An 18199-nucleotide genomic window follows, 5' to 3' on the forward strand; every position below is an offset into this window, starting at 1 on the left:
AGGTGAATGGTAGGTATGCATACGCATATGTATGCCAGTAGTGTGTGAGGTGGGGACTAGAGGGAGGGATTCAGAGTCCTGATAGCTAGGGGGGGAAAGCTGTTTGTAAAGCGTTTAGTCTTAGTGGACAGTGACCTGTAGCACCTCCCTGAGGGAAGGAGCTGGAACAGGTGATGAGCAAGGTGTGAGGGGTGGGAGATGATCTTCTTTGCTCGCCTTACACTCCGGTGAGTTTGTAGAGATTCATGTAGGGAATGGTTGTCCTGTGATTTTGGATGCCTTGTTGACAATCCGCTGTAGTTCTTTGCGTGTTTGACTGTCCGTGCCGCCGTACCATACTGTAATAGAAGATGCTATGATGAACTCGATGATGGCTGAGTAAAACAGAACGAGAAGTCGATACTTGATGCAATATTTTTCAAGCTGCCGAAGGAAGTAAAGTAATTTTTGAGCTTCTTTAATGATGTCCTCAACAGAACGGCTGCCTTGATAGGCAAATTGATATAGGTCCATCATTGGAGAGGTGCTGCAGGATTTCAGGTATGACAGAATGATGCGCTCCAATTCTTTCATGGCCACAGATGGTAGGGCAACTGGTCTGAAGTCACTGAGGCAGGTGATCATGGAAGGCTTTGGCACAGGAATGATGGTAGAAAGTTTGGAGCACTGTGGGACTGTACATTGACTTAAAGAAGCATTAAATATGGTGGTAAATACTGGGGCCAATTGAGCTGCACAGTGGCTCAGCAAAGCATATATATATATATATATATATATATATATATATATATATATATATATATATATATATATCTCAAGGGATGGAATTTTACAAGATGTTTTGAATAATAACAACACTCAAAATTCAGCTCTATATTCCCCAGTATTTCAAACAATACGAAACAAAGTTAGCAAAAACAGTTTCAAAACTGCAATTAGAGCCTATTTGTCACATACAGTTTGTCTTTGCAGCAAGACCTCTATCATTCAATCTTTGAACTGAAACTTGCTCCTCCTGATGAAATAAACAGGCAGAAAGCACTCGGTGGGTGGTGCCTCGTAACCTCATAGCCATGGTCTTTTTATAATTTGGGATATTGCCTTTAAGTCTGTATCTAGTAATTAGGAAAATAAGAGATAAGCAGATGTTGCGTGGAAAATATAAACGGGGAAGTGAAACACCCGTGGATTAATGCTTTAATATAAAAAACACAACAAGCTATCTCGCCACTGCAGCCGAGACATCAATAAAAAGCTCTTTTTTTTCCTTAGATGAGGCATTTAATGTAGTATTACAGGGAAGGCAAGATCACTTGAATGACTTAATTGCAACTAATGAGGGGCCATGAGCTACGGAGGCGTGCTATGATTTAGACACACCTCCATATGTCCTTGCCACGGGGTTAATGTAGAAATTACACTGAGTTCACAGACACAAGGCCTTTGGCGGGCATTCACATAAGTGTGCATGCCCAAGGATGGTTAAATTTCTACTAGAGAATAATAATGTCTGTTCTGTACAACACACAAGGCTTTTGTTTGCTTAAACCTCTGTGCAACAACTGTTTTTATGGTAAAATATTAACTTTTAATTGTTATCAGTGTTGTAATCTGGATGTCCAAGATGCAACGACGCGTTCAACTTAACTTGAGACTCTGAGCTGTTGTGTCTCCTAATCACTGGTGTGCAAATAAGTTCTCCAGTGGAAAATGTTAGTGTCACAGGGGAAGTCATGCGTTTTACATGAAATCATATTAGTAGCTGCCAAAGGCCTTGTGGACCCTAATGCTGATTTTTCAGGTGATTTAAAATTTCATCTTCATTTGCCGATGTAGTTTATAAAGAATGCAAATCATAAAAGAAACCCGTTATTGCTGTTCCTCTCGTTTGTGTTGACTCGCCGTGCATGCTTGTTTGTTTGTTGGCTGACGTCATCACAAGTGTGAGTGCAGTTACAGATTCTGGCCCGGGATAAAGTTCCAAATGGATTCTGGGTTACAGAGACATTTCTTGATCCGGTTTCTTTTAAAGGCGTAGTTCAGGGTTGTAAAGTCTAAAAAGGCCACCCGAGTCTGTATTCATCATCACCGCTGAGCCGCTCTTTATTTTATCTTTTGTTCTTTTTGTAATTCCTTTTTCTTTCGTTTTATATTTTATTTACCTCAGGACCCCTTGCATATGTATCTGTATATAATGGTGTTGATTGATTGATGTTGATTATTATTTCAATTTATAAATGAAATTTGTTAAAAAAAAGAATTCTGGCCAGGGTGCCACTATTGTGGCAAGTTGTCACATGGGCGTTCACCGTTTTTCTCAGTTGATTTGACACATTTCTCCAAACAAAGGTCCACGCACTCAAAACAAGTAACAGCCATCCCAACCATTGATCATTTTGCAGAACTCAATGTACATGTTCATTAATTTCACAAGTAAAATTTCCCTCAAACGCGACACACAAATTTCTCCAAAACAAAGATCTGTTTCTTTTCTTTTCTTTTTTTTTTAAATTTGGAATCCCATATTAACACAATTTTTTACACAATCATCTTTAGTTAGACACTTTTATAAAGTGATCCATCTTTTCTGCATTTTACAGAATAATTATAGAACACAAAAAGAGAACATGGGGTGTTTTTCCATTTGAGATAAAAGACAAAATAAAGAAAAGGTACAAAAACCATACTTACATAAACAAACTTAAACAAAAGGACGTCGATTTGGGGAAATACACAATTTCAACTTCTCCTAAATTTTCTCAAATTTAGTTTCCTCAGGCCTCATGGAGAAGGTAATTCTTTCCATCCACGTCACAAATGACGTCACACCAGTCCTCTGTAGATGGGGTGTCTGGCTTAAGCCATTTCTTTGTAATTGCTTTTCTAGCAGCCACCCTCAATATTCCAAATAAGTAACTTGTATTAATGTTTGAGGCTGTTGCATGTAATAGACCAAAGAGGAGTACATCCCAATTAAAAGTTACCTTTGTCCCCAGTATAGTCACTAATTCACAGTATAGTCACTAATTCTGCATAACTCTTACACCTGGAGGTATTTACTTTTGGGCAGGCCCAAAACAAGTGGTAGTGATGTTGGCTTCCTGGGAGCCAATTCCTCCAGCAGCTGGAAGAGACCCGTGCTTTCAAACAGTTAACTCAGAAACCTAAACTCTTGATGAGGAAACCAAAGCTCACAGTAGCTCTTACTGTTTTCAAATAAGTTGCACAAATTTAGAGTATTTTTTTCAAAACACAGCAAACTAAATTTGACGGACGGTTAAAGTTTCATTTCAGTTTGCCATCTTGTCGGAATCTCAAGGCGTGCGCTCGATTACCACCGAATTGACGTCAGCTGCCTAACTCGAGCACTCAGAACAGGAAGTGCAACTTGCTAAACTGCTCTCACGCAGAGCTTCGTCAGGCATAAAAGAGGCCACCTGTGAACGCCCCGGAGCCTGAACAGGCAAGTGAGAGGTGAGCAGAAAAAGATGAATAGGGGGAAAGAAAAACAAGATCACGTACTACACACAACCTGTGTGTACTTGGGTACTATTAGTGTGTGGGCGTAAAGTATTGTAACGTGCATGGCTGGCTGGCGGGTCTGACCCTTTAGTCTAGCGGTTAGCGATGTCTCCTGCGGTGCGGGCGATACGGGTTCGCGTCCCGGCCGCGGCAGTTCCTGTGGTTGCGTTGTCCCCCGAATTCGCTACAGTATAACGGCTATTCAGCCATGTTATGTCGTCATCGAGGTGCGCCGCTCCCTCACGGCTCTCTGTGGGTTAGTAACGGCATGCTGCGTGTAAGCGTCTGTTCGTGTGGTGACTCACACGTCTTCTTCTTCTTTTATTGTAAAAATAAAAGTTGATTTTAACTACGTTCTGCTCAGCCTAGTGAAAACTTCTACTTACTACATTTAAACGGTTCCACCCTTCTGCCGGTGGGGTTTTTGTATCTTCTTTTTTTTTAACAAATCTTTATTAATACGAAAACGGTATATTGTAACGTGTATGGATAAGAAGACACGCTGACCCCTGGTCGGCGCACCTGACCCTTTAGTCTAGCGGTTAGCGATGTCTCCTGCGGTGCGGGCGATGCGGGTTCGCTTCCCGGCCGCGGCAGGTCCTGTGGTTGCCTTGTCCCCCGAATATAGAACGAACATACGGAGCCAGGGGTACATTACATTACATACATATATCAAAAAGACGCATACGTTTTAATATATTTATGTGTAATATGAATGTATAATATATTTATTTATATTTTTAATATATTTAAGTAATGCAATGTATCCCTAGCTCCTTTGTTATGTATGTTCGTCTGTATACTAAATCTTTTGTATCAATAGACTATAAAAATGTATTAATAGAGAACATAAAAAGAGAATATGATCAGATCCCAAAGAGGGAAGAGCTCACCAGTGAGATGGCTGGCGCATGTTTTTCAGTAAACTAGATGCTTCACAGGGGTTTTGGCAGCTAAAGCCATGGATGCTGAAAGCAGCAAGTACACAACCTTCAACACGCCTCTCGGGAGATACTGTTTTCTCAGGCTCCCTCCTGGCATCATTTCAGCACCCGAGATCTTCCACAGAGCGGTGGTGGAGACAGTAATAGAGGGTCTGGGAGGCACAAGAGTGTAGATGACATCGGGGTGTGGGGATCCACACGTCAGCAACATGACCAAAGTCTCGTTTCTTATACAATAAGAGCATTACACGGTAATGTTCATTACATAAAGACATAAATAACAAGTGGCACAGTGGCGCAGTGGTTAGCGCGGTCGCCTCACAGTAAGAAGGTCCTGGGTTCGAGCCCCGGGGTGGTCCAACCTTGGGGGTCGTCCTCTGTGTGGAGTTTGCATGTTCTCCCCGTGTCTGCGTGGGTTTCCTCCGGGTGCTCCGGTTTCCTCCCACAGTCCAAAGACATGTAGGTCAGGTGAATCGGCCGTACTAACTTGTCCCTAGGTATCTGTGTGTGTGTGTGTGTGTGGGCCCTGTGATGGCCTGGCAGCCTGTCCAGGGTGTCTGCTGCCCAATGACTGCTGGGATAGGCTCCAGCATCCCGAGAGCAGGATAAGTGGTTTGGATAATGGATGGATGGATGGATGGATGGATGGATGGATAAGTTTTGACAGCCTTTTTGTTTGTAGAAGAAGAAATTACTTTAACATGTTGTCCAATTTCTTCCAAGAAAACAACAACAAGAATTGTTTTTTGTTTGTGAATTTGCTTTTGTGAATAAAAAAAAAAGTGCCAATATTATTAATAGATGTATTATAAAAAAAATATTTATCACCTTTTTTGGGGTGTTTAAAGAAACCAAATACTACATTCTCCCATAATAAAACAAAGTCTTTGTAAAGACCATCATTGACAAATCTGCAAAGGTCTTGCCAGCACGTCTCGGTGTGCGAACCCTGCCCGAAACAGGTGGAACCCTGTTTCTGGATGTTCGTCATAGCTCGTGTTTACAACTCTTTTACATTTCCGCATGTAGTTTTGTATCGCCCTCTGCCATCGTTGGCAGTTGTCGTGAAAATCGCAATGTACAGTGTTTCAGGCAGTAGGGGGATGGCGTTGGCCCCGGTTGACCGTAAACCTCGGTCTGGGTAACTCCATACTATGTACATACTATGAAGTATCCCTTACAGACTTGTCATTTTGTTGGTTTTTGATCGTCTATACTCTCTGTTGAGAGCGATGCTCCCATGGATAAATCACTGCACCCTTCGATAACGTAGCGTTGGGGAGGGACGTGTGATGTACAGTGCTTCCCATAATTGCCTGTTAACTGTAGGGAGAAGTAGTGTGCCCATTAAAAAAATCTTGCAGTATTAGCTGTTGATCTGCAGTAAAACAACTTGCAGATGCTATGTGCGGATGCTGTGTACACTTCCTCCGCTCTGTGCGAAATTGATTTTCCTATTAGAACAAGAAGAGGAGAGGAAGCGAAACTGTCCGGGTCTGATTAATGAGTAGGATAAATATTGAAGTCTTATCTCTGGCTTCCCTTTGCAGACATCATGAAAAATATCGATAAGAGTCCTTGTGAGAGGAACTGCGAGTGGGACGCTTGAAAGGCTGATAAACAAAGGCAGAGAAGAGAAGGAACTTGAAATAAATGTGCACTTGGGTTTTCGTGTGAGGGCAGGACTGCTGCAGATGTATATCTGCATGAGAGAGGCGTTAGACCCACAAGGAAGTGTGTAGTACTGCAGTGACACTGAGGTGGAAAACCCTTTGCTCCGTGAAGCCCAAAAGGCCGGAGTGAGCTCATCGGTTGCCTGAAATCTCTGAGCGCTTGTGATTTTTGAGTAAAAAGCCGAGCGAACAGCCAACGACTGCTAACAATAGCCGGCGTTGGATATAAACGCTTCACGGACTCAAAAGTGATGATGAATATCGGCCAATAAAAGGTCCAACAAATGAAAGGAATTTAAAATGGGTTGCAAAAGAACAGAACTGTACAACACAATACAAATAAAAATTAACAAATATAATCTAGCATTTCATACTCGTGTAAAATAAGACTGCTGCTACTTTCTGGTTGCTCCCGTTAGGGGGCGCCACAGCGGATCATCCGTTTCCATCTCTTCCTGTCCTCTGCATCTTCCTCACTCATTTCAGCCACCTGCATGTCCTCCCTCACCACATCCATAAACCTCCTCTCTGGCCTTCCTCTTCTCCTCTTCCCTGGCAGCTCCATATTCAGCATCCTTCTCCCAACATACCCAGCATCTCTCCTCCACACATGTCCAAACCATCTCAAGCTTGCCTCTCTTGCTTTGTCTCCAAACCGTCCAACCTGAGCTGTCCCTCTAATATACTCGTTCCTAATCCTGTCCTTCTTCATCCCTCCCAATGAAAATCTTAGCATCTTCATCTGCCAGCTCCTGTCTTTTTGTCAGTGCCACCATCTCTTGCTGCAACTCTTGCTGGTACCCTTCTCTCGCAAATCACTCCTGACACTCTTCTCCACCTCCCTTCCACACTCCCCAGTTGACCTCAGGTATTTAAACTCATACACCTTCATCACGTTTACTTGTATTCTCACCGTTCTGCTGTCCTCCCTCTCATTCACACATACACGTATTCTGTCTTGCTCCTACTGACTTTCACTCCTCTTCTCTCCTGCATACCTCCACCTCTCCAGGCTCTCCTCGACCTGCACCCTACGCTCACTGCAGATCACAATGTCATTCACGAACATCATCGTCCACAGAGACTCCTGCCTGATCTCGTCCGTCAACCTGTCCATCACCACTGCAAACAAGAAAGGGCTCAGAGCCGATCCTTGATGTAATCCCACCTCCACCTTGAACCCACCCGTCACTCCTACCACACACCTCACCACTGTCAGACTGCCCTCGTACATATCCTGCACCACTCCTACAGACTTCCTCATACAATACCACACCTCCTCTCTCGGCACCCTGTCGTATGCTTTCTTTAAATCCACAGACACAATGTAACTCCTTCTGGCCTTCTCTATACTTCTCCATCAACATTCTCAAAGCAAACCTCACATCTGTGGTGCTCTTTTGTGGCATAAAACCATACTGCTGCTCGCTGATCATCACCTCTCCTCCTCTTAACCTAGCTTCTATTACTCTTCCCCATATCTTCATGCTGTGGCTGATCCACTTTATACCTCTGTAGTTGCTACAGCTCTGCACATCACCCTTATTCTTGAAAATCGGTACCAGTACGCTTCTTCTCCACTCCTCAGACTCTCCAAGATTGTGCTAACAAACCTCCTTAAAAACTCCACTGCCACCTCTCCTAAGCACCTCCATGCCTCCACGGGTATGTCATCTGGACCAGCCGCCTTTCCACTCTTCATCCACGTTGTACTTTATCACCTCATATTTCCCCCGTATATAGTCCATCCTTGTGTATGTACCTGAAGATTGTTGTGTTGCTGTGTTGTTATTCTATGTTAAGTACACCGAGAGAGCCACGAGACCGGAGTCACATTCCCTGTATGTGCAAACAAACCTGTATGGCCAACAAACACGATTCTGATTCTGATTCTGGTTCCGAAAGCGGACAGACGGGAGGGGGCGAGACAGAAAGATGGCTGAACGGGAGCCTGGAAAGGGTGTGTGGTAAAATAAATGTGAGAGATTTCCATCACACCCATAAATTGCCCTACATAGAGACCACTCATCAGAAGTGTGCTGTTTTACTCCTCTCGTAAGTCCTTCGTTAACACCGTGAACACGTGGGACAGGCTCAGGTGCACCGGTTGATAAGAAACTGGATTTTAAACATGTTTAAAAGGAGTACATACCATATAAATGGAGTACTCGCCTCCAAATGTGCAATATCAGCACACACAGAACAAGGAACATACAGTGCTCTCAGTTGGTTGTTTAAGTAAACAGGAAGTCAGTTCATTTCCACTCCAGAAACACAGAATTGTATCAGTTTAGATGAGACGTGTCGACAGGCGGATACGCTCAGAAAGGGAACACGAGTTTTGTTGTACTGGAGATTAAAAGGCTAATGATCATGGTTAGTCGCCTGCCTGTCAACGTCTGTTAAGATGATGAGAGAGGAATGTTGCTGTGTGGACGGATTTATCCTGTGTATCTCTCTCACCTGTCTCGAAGTTACAACGACTGGCTCTTTAAAACCCCTACCGGTGCTGTTTGAATAATGATGACAGCTCTGAGAGTGGTGATGCCACTCGTCAACAGCCGTAAACCCCTGGCTAGCTACCAGGATACTGTACATGTTGGGCATCATCAAGATCAAGACTGAGGAAAAACGAAAAACCAGGTGTCCGCGTAGCGTAGCGGTCTATTCCGTTGTCTACCAACACAGGGGTCGCTGGTTCGAATCCCCGTGTTACCTCTGGCTTAGTTGGGCGTCCCTACAGGCACAGCTGGATGTGGGTATGTGTCCTGGTCGCTGCACTAGCGCCTCCTCTGGTCGGTCAGGGTGCCTGTTTGGGGCGGGGGGGGGGGCAGCATGATCCTCCCATGCGCTACGTCCCCCTGGGGAAACTCCTCACTGTCAGGTGAAACAAAGTGGCTGGCGACTCCACATGTATGGGAGGAGGCATGTGGTAGTCTGCAGCCCTGCCCGGATCAGCAGAGGGGGGTGGAGCAGCGACCGGGACAGCTCGGAGGAGTGGGGTAATTGGCCAGACACAATTGGGGAGAAAAATGGGGGGGGTGGGGGGTTAAAAAAAACAACTCGCAGGTGGGTTGTGACGGGTTGTCTTGCAGACATTCGGGGGACCTTCTGGCTGGTAGCGGCTTCTTAACCGCCATTTAAGATCCCCGCCTCCGCTCTGAGCATCCACTGATGGGGTTGTCAGGCTGTATGCAAGAACAGACATCAACCCAGACACCGACGACATCTCCCCCACTATTGATCAGCGGGCTGATGGAAACAGATTGGCTGTCCAGAGCTCACGCGCGCGCATCCTCTTAACGTATCGTGTGAGTAATGGCTCAGGTAGACCGCACTCTGCCGTATGTCACTCCTCCCGCATGTCACTCCTCCCGCATGTCACTCCTCCCCCTCGGTGGGGGACAGCAGCCTTTACTGAACACACGAGAGTACTTTTACTGCAAAAAAGGAAAAAAAATACCACGAAGCGTTGGATTTTTCCAGAGGTGTAAAAACCCGGTCCAGAAAGTAAAAACCCTAACCGTGTCTTTACTCCACCCATGTACTAAACCGTCAGATTGCACTGACTAGTTTCCCCAAATCAGCCGGTTTAATACACGGGTGGAGCAAAGACACGGTTAGGGTTTTTACTTTCTGGACCGGGTTTTTACACCTCTGGATTTTTCACCATTCTCGTGACTGCTGGTAGTCGCCCGGAAATGTCCCCGCCATCCATATGAGCATATGACGTTTAAAAATGGCCACGGATGTTGGATGACTTGAGAGGACGAGCAGCATCCTCAGAGCTCCCCACCCCCGTGCTGCGTCGTTAAAGGTGGTGTTCGAGAGCAGCCATCATTCACAGGGAGCTCCTCCCCGTCTGATCGCCGAGCGGGTGGCTACTTACCCACCGGAGGAGGGAAAAGCACTTCTGCATATTTCACAACTTCCACCCAAAAGGGGGATCAGTAGTTGTTGTTGTTTCTTTTTCACATCCAAGCAGCTGTAGCGAATTCGGGGGGCAGTCTGGGAGACCGTCGCCACGGCCGGGACGCGAACCTGTGTCTCCCGCTCCGCACGCACAACGTTAACCAGTCGACTAACGGGTCAAGGACGAACGTGTCTACTTATCCATGCACGTTACATTACCCCCCTCCTTCGGGAAGCGCGTCCCCGCGCTTCAGCATATCAGCTCCTTCACGCCTCAGTGCGCATGCGCTTCCGACGGCCTTACGGTCGCACCAATGTAGCGAATTCGGGGGGCAGCCACAGGAACTGCCGCGGCCGGGACGCGAACCTGCGTTTCCCGCTCCGCAAGCGACAACGTTAACCACTGGACTAAAGGTTCCGACCCGTTAGTCAGCGGCCAGCGTGTCTACTTATCCATGCACGTTACACAACGCTTTAAAGGACAGCCTCTGCGGCGCGACAACTGTAACACTCTTTGTAAAGTGGCGCGCTCCCCCAGCAGCACCACCTTAGTATCTGGTAGTAATGAAACATAAAGGGTGGGGTGGGGGTGGGGTTCCTTCTACTCCCCTGATGGAAAACAAATTCTCCTATGCACCGTCAAGATGTTATACATAGACACACACAAGTGTTCGCAGTACTGCCGTGTAACGAGACGCATACAAACACGCTCACTTACAGTACTTACACACACACACACACACACACACACACACACACACACACACACACACACACACACACACACACACACACACACACACTGAACACCTCCCTTATTCCCACTCTCGTCTCTCCTGCAGGGCTCCGGGCAGGCTGCTGTCAGTCTCTCCTCAGCACCGAGCTGCGCCCTCTCCTCCCCCTCCCTGCCCGGTCAAGTCGTGCCGAGCTCGGGTGGTGCTTTTCGATTCAGCCTGTCGGAGGGGACGGGGACGGGGGACGGGGGACGCCGGGGCGGTAATGGGACCAAAACAAACATGTCTCACTCCACGGCCTGCGTATGCTCACGGCCCCAGCGCCAGAATCTCACACAGTCGTCACCGGAGGTGTTCCTGTCCACAGTGGGTCACTGGTGGGGGCCGTGCCGACGTGGGCTGTTAGCGGGCTCTGTGTAGGCCACAACGTGGGAAAAGGAAGTCATTGACTCAAACACAGCACAATATGGAGGTCACTGTGGACTGGTAAACGTTATATGTCCTCCAGCGTTTAAATACTTGCATTAAATCGGATGGGTCAGTGTTTCTCAACCGGGGGTCCGCGGACCCCTAGTGGTCCGTGGTGTAATTGCAAGGGGTCCGTGAAAATAAAATACCTTTTAAAAAAAAAGATCCTACGACATTTATAGAAATATGATTATTTTATTCAAATGTGACTGAGACCTTTATCTACCTAAACTATAAAGGGTAGCAGGACTTTTTTTCTCTAATTACATCTGTTTCATAAGTGTAATTTGTTGTATTTTAATAAGAGATCTCGCTCCCGTTTGCATTGTTAAAAGTTACTGCATCAAAATTCTGCTGTTACATATATCTGAAAGTTACTGAATACATATTCTGTTTTGTTACATATATCTGAAAGTTACTGAATACATATTCTGTTTTGTTACATATATCTGAAAGTTACTGAATACATATTCTGTTTTGTTACATATATCTGAAAGTTACTGAATACATATTCTGTTTTGTTACATATATCTGAAAGTTACTGAATACATATTCTGTGTTGTTACATATATCTGAAAGTTACTGAATACATATTCTGTGTTGTTACATATATCTGAAAGTTACTGAATACATATTCTGTTTTGTTACATATATCTGAAAGTTACTGAATACATATTCTGTTTTGTTACATATATCTGAAAGTTACTGAATACATATTCTGTGTTGTTACATATATCTGAAAGTTACTGAATACATATTCTGTGTTGTTACATATATCTGAAAGTTACTGAATACATATTCTGTGTTGTTACATATATCTGAAAGTTACTGAATACATATTCTGTTTTGTTACATATATCTGAAAGTTACTGAATACATATTCTGTGTTGTTACATATATCTGAAAGTTACTGAATACATATTCTGTTTTGTTAACTATATCTGAAAGTTACTGAATACATATTCTGTGTTGTTACATATATCTGAAAGTTACTGAATACATATTCTGTGTTGTTACATATATCTGAAAGTTACTGAATACATATTCTGTTTTGTTAACTATATCTGAAAGTTACTGAATACATATTCTGTTTTGTTAACTATATCTGAAAGTTACTGAATACATATTCTGTGTTGTTACATATATCTGAAAGTTACTGAATACATATTCTCTGTTGTTACATATATCTGAAAGTTACTGAATACATATTCTGTTTTGTTACATATATCTGAAAGTTACTGAATACATATTCTGTGTTGTTACATATATCTGAAAGTTACTGAATACATATTCTCTGTTGTTACATATATCTGAAAGTTACTGAATACATATTTTGTTTTGTTACATATATCTGAAAGTTACTGAATACATATTCTGTGTTGTTACATATATCTGAAAGTTACTGAATACATATTCTGTGTTGTTACATATATCTGAAAGTTACTGAATACATATTCTGTGTTGTTACATATATCTGAAAGTTACTGAATACATATTCTCTGTTGTTACATATATCTGAAAGTTACTGAATATATATTCTGTTTTGTTACATATATCTGAAAGTTACTGAATACATATTCTCTGTTGTTACATATATCTGAAAGTTACTGAATACATATTCTCTGTTGTTACATATATCTGAAAGTTACTGAATACACATTCTCTGTTGTTACATATATCTGAAAGTTACTGAATACATATTCTGTGTTGTTACATATATCTGAAAGTTACTGCATAAGAATTCTGTTGTTACATATATCTGAAAGTTACTGCATAAGAATTCTGTTGTTACATATATCTGAAAGTTACTGAATACATATCCTGTTTTGTTACATATATCTGAAAGTTACTGCATAAGAATTCTGTTGTTACATATATCTGAAAGTTACTGCATAAAAATTCTGTTGTTACATATATCTGAAAGTTACTGAATACATATTCTGTTTTGTTACATATATCTGAAAGTTACTGCATAAAAATTCTGTTGTTACATATATCTGAAAGTTACTGAATACATATTCTGTTTTGTTACATATATCTGAAAGTTACTGCATAAGAATTCTGTTTTGTTAACTATATCTAAGTTACAACTGAAAGCTCTTATTTTGGCCCCAAAGAGTGACTAAATGCTATAATGCAATTTAAAATGCAGTTTCTACTGTTTCTATCAAATTGCAACCCCCCTCCCCCAAGATCAGGTGGAGGGGTCCTCAGGGTAGATCACAAATACGCAGGGGGTCCAGGACCCCAAAAAGGTTGAGAACCACTGGGATAGGTCACACGGATTCTAATGTGTTGCCCTTTTAGCCGCCCTTTTTATTACGGGGGGAGGTGTTGTATTTGTTATGTTAGGGCTGATCATGAGCCGCGCCTGCTGTAGATGATGTAGTCGCTGCGCAGGAGGTACACGGCTGCCCTTGAATCGCACAAGCTTTGCACGGTGAGCCGTGCATAAGCAGCAGGAGCGGTGATCCTCCAGCTCCCGGTGGTTTCCAGAGGTCCTCTGAAGCGGCAGCTATCGAGCGAATGTGCCGCATTTTCAGCCCGCGTGCATTCTCTTCAACAACGAGAGGGCCGAGCCTGACGGAAACGGCTGCGGCGCAGGTGGAGATAAAAACTACACGAGCACCGACTATTGACTGGCTCCCCTTAAAGTGCACGAGGGGTAAAGACGGCTAGCCGAGCCGGTCCTGAGTTATCTGTATCGCAGGTTTAATCTCACAGCTGCCAGCGGTGATGTATTTCGCTGCTGTTTGATTTGTGCTCATCTGGTATGCAAACTAGGATTGCATACCGTTTGCATCACACCCAGACAGTATATCAAACTTACTGTCGTCTAGTTGACGCAGTTTGTGACTTGGCACGGCTGCGCAAGCCCGCCAACTTTTCTGACGTGACACTTAAAACGTGCCATCCGTCTTTTGCACAAACCCGCGGCCCCGTTTTTACTAATCAACGCCACATATGCAAAGCCAAAGACAAAGCTTATGTTTCCTCCAAAGGTGTCGGCATTTGCATCATCTGTTTTTTGGTTTTGCGTTTTGTTTTTTTTGTTTTTTTTGGCAAAATCAACGTAATTGAAATAATCAAATTTAAATGCAACAGCAGGACATGAAAAATGAGAGTTTAAATATTTGCTGATAGAAAATAAAAGCTAACGGGTGTCAATACAGGACTATGTAACCTACAAACAGGATAGACAGACAGAGAGACAGACAGAGAAAGAGTGAGAGAGAGAGAGAGAGAGAGAGAGAGAGAGAGAGAGAGAGAGAGAGAGAGAGAGAGAGAGAGAGAGAGAGCGAGAGAGACAGACAGACAGAAAGAGAGCAAGAGAGACAGACAGACAGAAAGAGAGACAGACAGACAGAAAGAGAGCAAGAGAGACAGACAGACAGACAGACAGACAGACAGAGAAAGAGAGCGAGACAGACAGACAGAGAAAGAGAGCGAGAGACAGACAGAGAAAGAGAGCGAGAGACAGACAGACAGACAGACAGACAGACAGAGAAAGAGAGAGACAGACAGACAGAGAAAGAGAGCGAGAGACAGACAGACAGAGAAAGAGAGCGAGACAGACAGACAGACAGACAGAGAAAGAGAGCGAGAGACAGACAGAGAAAGAGAGCGAGAGACAGACAGACAGAGAAAGAGAGCGAGAGAGACACAGACAGATAGAGACAGACAGAGAAAGAGAGTGAGAGAGAGAGAGAGACAGACAGACAGACAGAGAAAGAGAGTGAGAGAGACAGAGACAGAGACAGAGAAAGAGAGACAGACTGATAGATAGATAGATAGATAGATAGATAGATAGATAGATAGATAGATAGATAGATAGATAGATAGATAGATAGATAGATAGATAGATAGATTTTAGAGTACTGAATCGAGGTTTTATTAAATGTAAGTGATCTGGCTAACCTATTTACCAAACTGGAGCTTGTTTTGGCTTATCGGTTTTGATTAACATCAAGACAGCTTTTGGGAAAGCTTTCTCCTCATCTTTATTTCTACTCTCCCTTTCACACACACACTCTCTCTCTCTCTCTCTCTCTCTCTCTCTCTCTCTCTCTCTCTCTCTCTCTCTCTCTCTCTCTCTCTCTCTCTCTCTCTCTCTCTCTCTCTCTCTCGTTAAACCCCTCTTTCTTCTCTCCCACATGCATACGCACGCGTACAGTTGATTGTGTCACGCGGGTATGCTGGGCAGTGCCACAATGGCGCTGAGCAGCGTGTTCACATGTCAGTGTCCTACACGGAGCTCTGCAGGACCTGTGTCTGCTCCGAGCCGCCGACTAACGCAGCCAAGTCCTTACATCCGCGTCCAAGTTCTGCAAGAAGAGAAACAGGCAACACCTGAGTGTATCGTCACCAGGGGCGTCGGAACCGGGCGGAGGGGACAAGTCCCCCTCAATGTGGGGGGGCGAAAAAGCCCCCCCAATAAACAGATAGATATATACATTAAAATAAATTATATATATATATAATATTGAACATATACGCCTGTATGTGCCAGATTCATGTCATTCCCATCCCACAATATGTAAAAGTATTAGTTATTAACAACAACACCCCCCCCTCCCCATGTCTTTGGAACTGGCGGCGGCCCGCTGAGACGTGACTGCGGTGACGTCAGTGGCGCTCACAGCTTCCCAAGGCGGCGGCGGTGAATCCTCCTCTGTTCATCATCACTCACAGGTTTGTAAATTCCCTCACAAACAAAGTGTACTTCCCCATTTTTAAAAGATAAACCTGTCGTTATGATGAAACCCGAGGGTGAAATATATGTATAGTAGTAGTAGCAGTGTTTTTGCTAACCCCCGTCAATGCTAGTCAATGAGCGGGAAGGCTAACTTCAGCTAGCAGAGACGTTGCGATAGTCAGATAAATTCTAAAGGTTATAACGTTAATACGGAACACCAACCTTATTGTGAATACAATGTTTTATATATAGCATTTACATTCATTTCAGAGTATTGTGTTTTGGTAGTAATGTAACGTCATAATGTTGTTAACCAACTACCACGATTTGCCTCAGTGATGTACAGATGTCCAGGCTTGACGTTTTTGTCTCAAATAGCTTAAAAATGGTTAATTTAGTTAATAATAATAATAATAATAATGTAAACTACTAATAAGACACGTTAGCCCCTAGCTAAAGGGTCTGACCCTTTAGCCGAGCGGTTAGTGACGTCGCCTTGCGGTGCAGTACACCTCGTATCGAATCCCGCACCGGGCAAGAAAATAACCGGTTACAATAATAATCTTCCGGGGGAGGGAGGCCTTATCATATGGCCATGAAGCTTGTTCTTCTTTGCTGAACACTGTTGTAACATGGCAGTTTAAAACCGGTTTTAAAAACGCTTCCCCGGACCCCCCCCCCCCCCACGGGGTTTTGTCCCCCCACCAATATAAACTCTCTCCTACGCCCTTGATTGTCCCGATACGGTATACTGTGTATGATGCTGGTCTGAACATTAAGACGTTTTAATGAAATATTATTAATAATATACAGATTATTTTTGTGTGGAAGATGTGTTTTTTTTCCATGCTTCGTCTCGTGTTCGTGTGTTGAGACTCAGCGGCTTTAGTTGTTTGAATTCTTGTTGGGCGCTTATTTGATGCAACACCAAAGATCAAGTCCTACAGAGTCAGATCGCCTCCGTCTGTTGACGAGTCTGTTCCTGGGAAGAAAAACACCCTGGAGCTTGATCCCCAAATATGACAGCTCCGGGCAACGTGATCTCTTAGCAGGCGCGGATCTACAGGGTGGCAAGGGGTGGCAGCTGCCACCTCTGGGACACAGTCTTGCCACCCCTGTTGCCACCCCATTTATAAATCAGATAATATGTTTTTAAAGTATATTTTATGTACATGCATGGTGAAGGTCAATGAGACCCGCACCAAGCTCATCTCAAACAGAAGTCGCCGATTTAGAATCCCCCCTCCCCCCTCACAGGCGCGGATCTACGGGGTGGCAACAGGGTGGCAGCTGCCACCTCTGGGACACAGTCTTGCCACCCCTTTGCCACCCCAGGAAAAAATCTCTAGATCCGCCACTGTCTCTTAGTAAATAGTATTTTTATTCCACAGGTCTTGTTTTTTTCATGAACCCAGATGATATTGTGAACCTTTTGAATTAACTTGTGTAAGATTGTTCTGTTCCTTTCCATGGTAGACCTTTGCAGATGCGCCTGAACCAAGTTTCCCTACTCAACGGCGCACACTGAACGTCTATAACGCTGTCATTTGAGAAAACCTATTAAGAGCATGATCTTTCATTTGTAGATGATATTAAGCTTTGCTTTAAAGTTTACAGTTTAAAAATAATTACAATTTAATCATTTACTTTCTCTAGACCAGCCAGTAATTTAAATCCCTTGGCTTTGTTTTTTGCTCCTACTGTCCAAAGACATGTAGGTCAGGTGAATTGGCCAAACTAAATTGTCCCTAAGTGTGTGTGTGTGGGGGGGGCAGTCTATTGAAAATAATGTCATGAATTTGTTAGGGGACAACATTAATCCATGAACTACGGGAGAATGTTTTGCTCAACATGCGGACCAAAACAAAAAAAAATGCAGATTCTGCAAATTCCATCGGCTGTCTCACAATGAGTGTTGAAAACAGACAACAATTAAACAAAACTCCAAAGAAATGCTCAACACACTGCAAAGAGAAAGTAGCAAAAGAACAAAAGTGTAATGAAGCACTTCTCTTTGAAATTTACATTTTATTTGAAGGAGAACATCCAACCCTCTGCATGGGAGAATGCATGTGTATGTGACACTGTGGTGATTATCAGCCAATGATGCTCCATTCTCAGACTGCTATGCAATTTGCTTTTTTTTTTTTTGCACAACAGGAGACTGGGATTTGGTGTGTTTCTGTTGGGACAGGCCCAGCTAAGGATATCACTGGTAATGTCTTTTATTTATTTATTTGTTTCAATAAC

This window comes from Lampris incognitus, chromosome 5, assembly GCF_029633865.1.
Source record: "Lampris incognitus isolate fLamInc1 chromosome 5, fLamInc1.hap2, whole genome shotgun sequence".
NCBI lineage: Eukaryota > Metazoa > Chordata > Actinopteri > Lampriformes > Lampridae > Lampris > Lampris incognitus.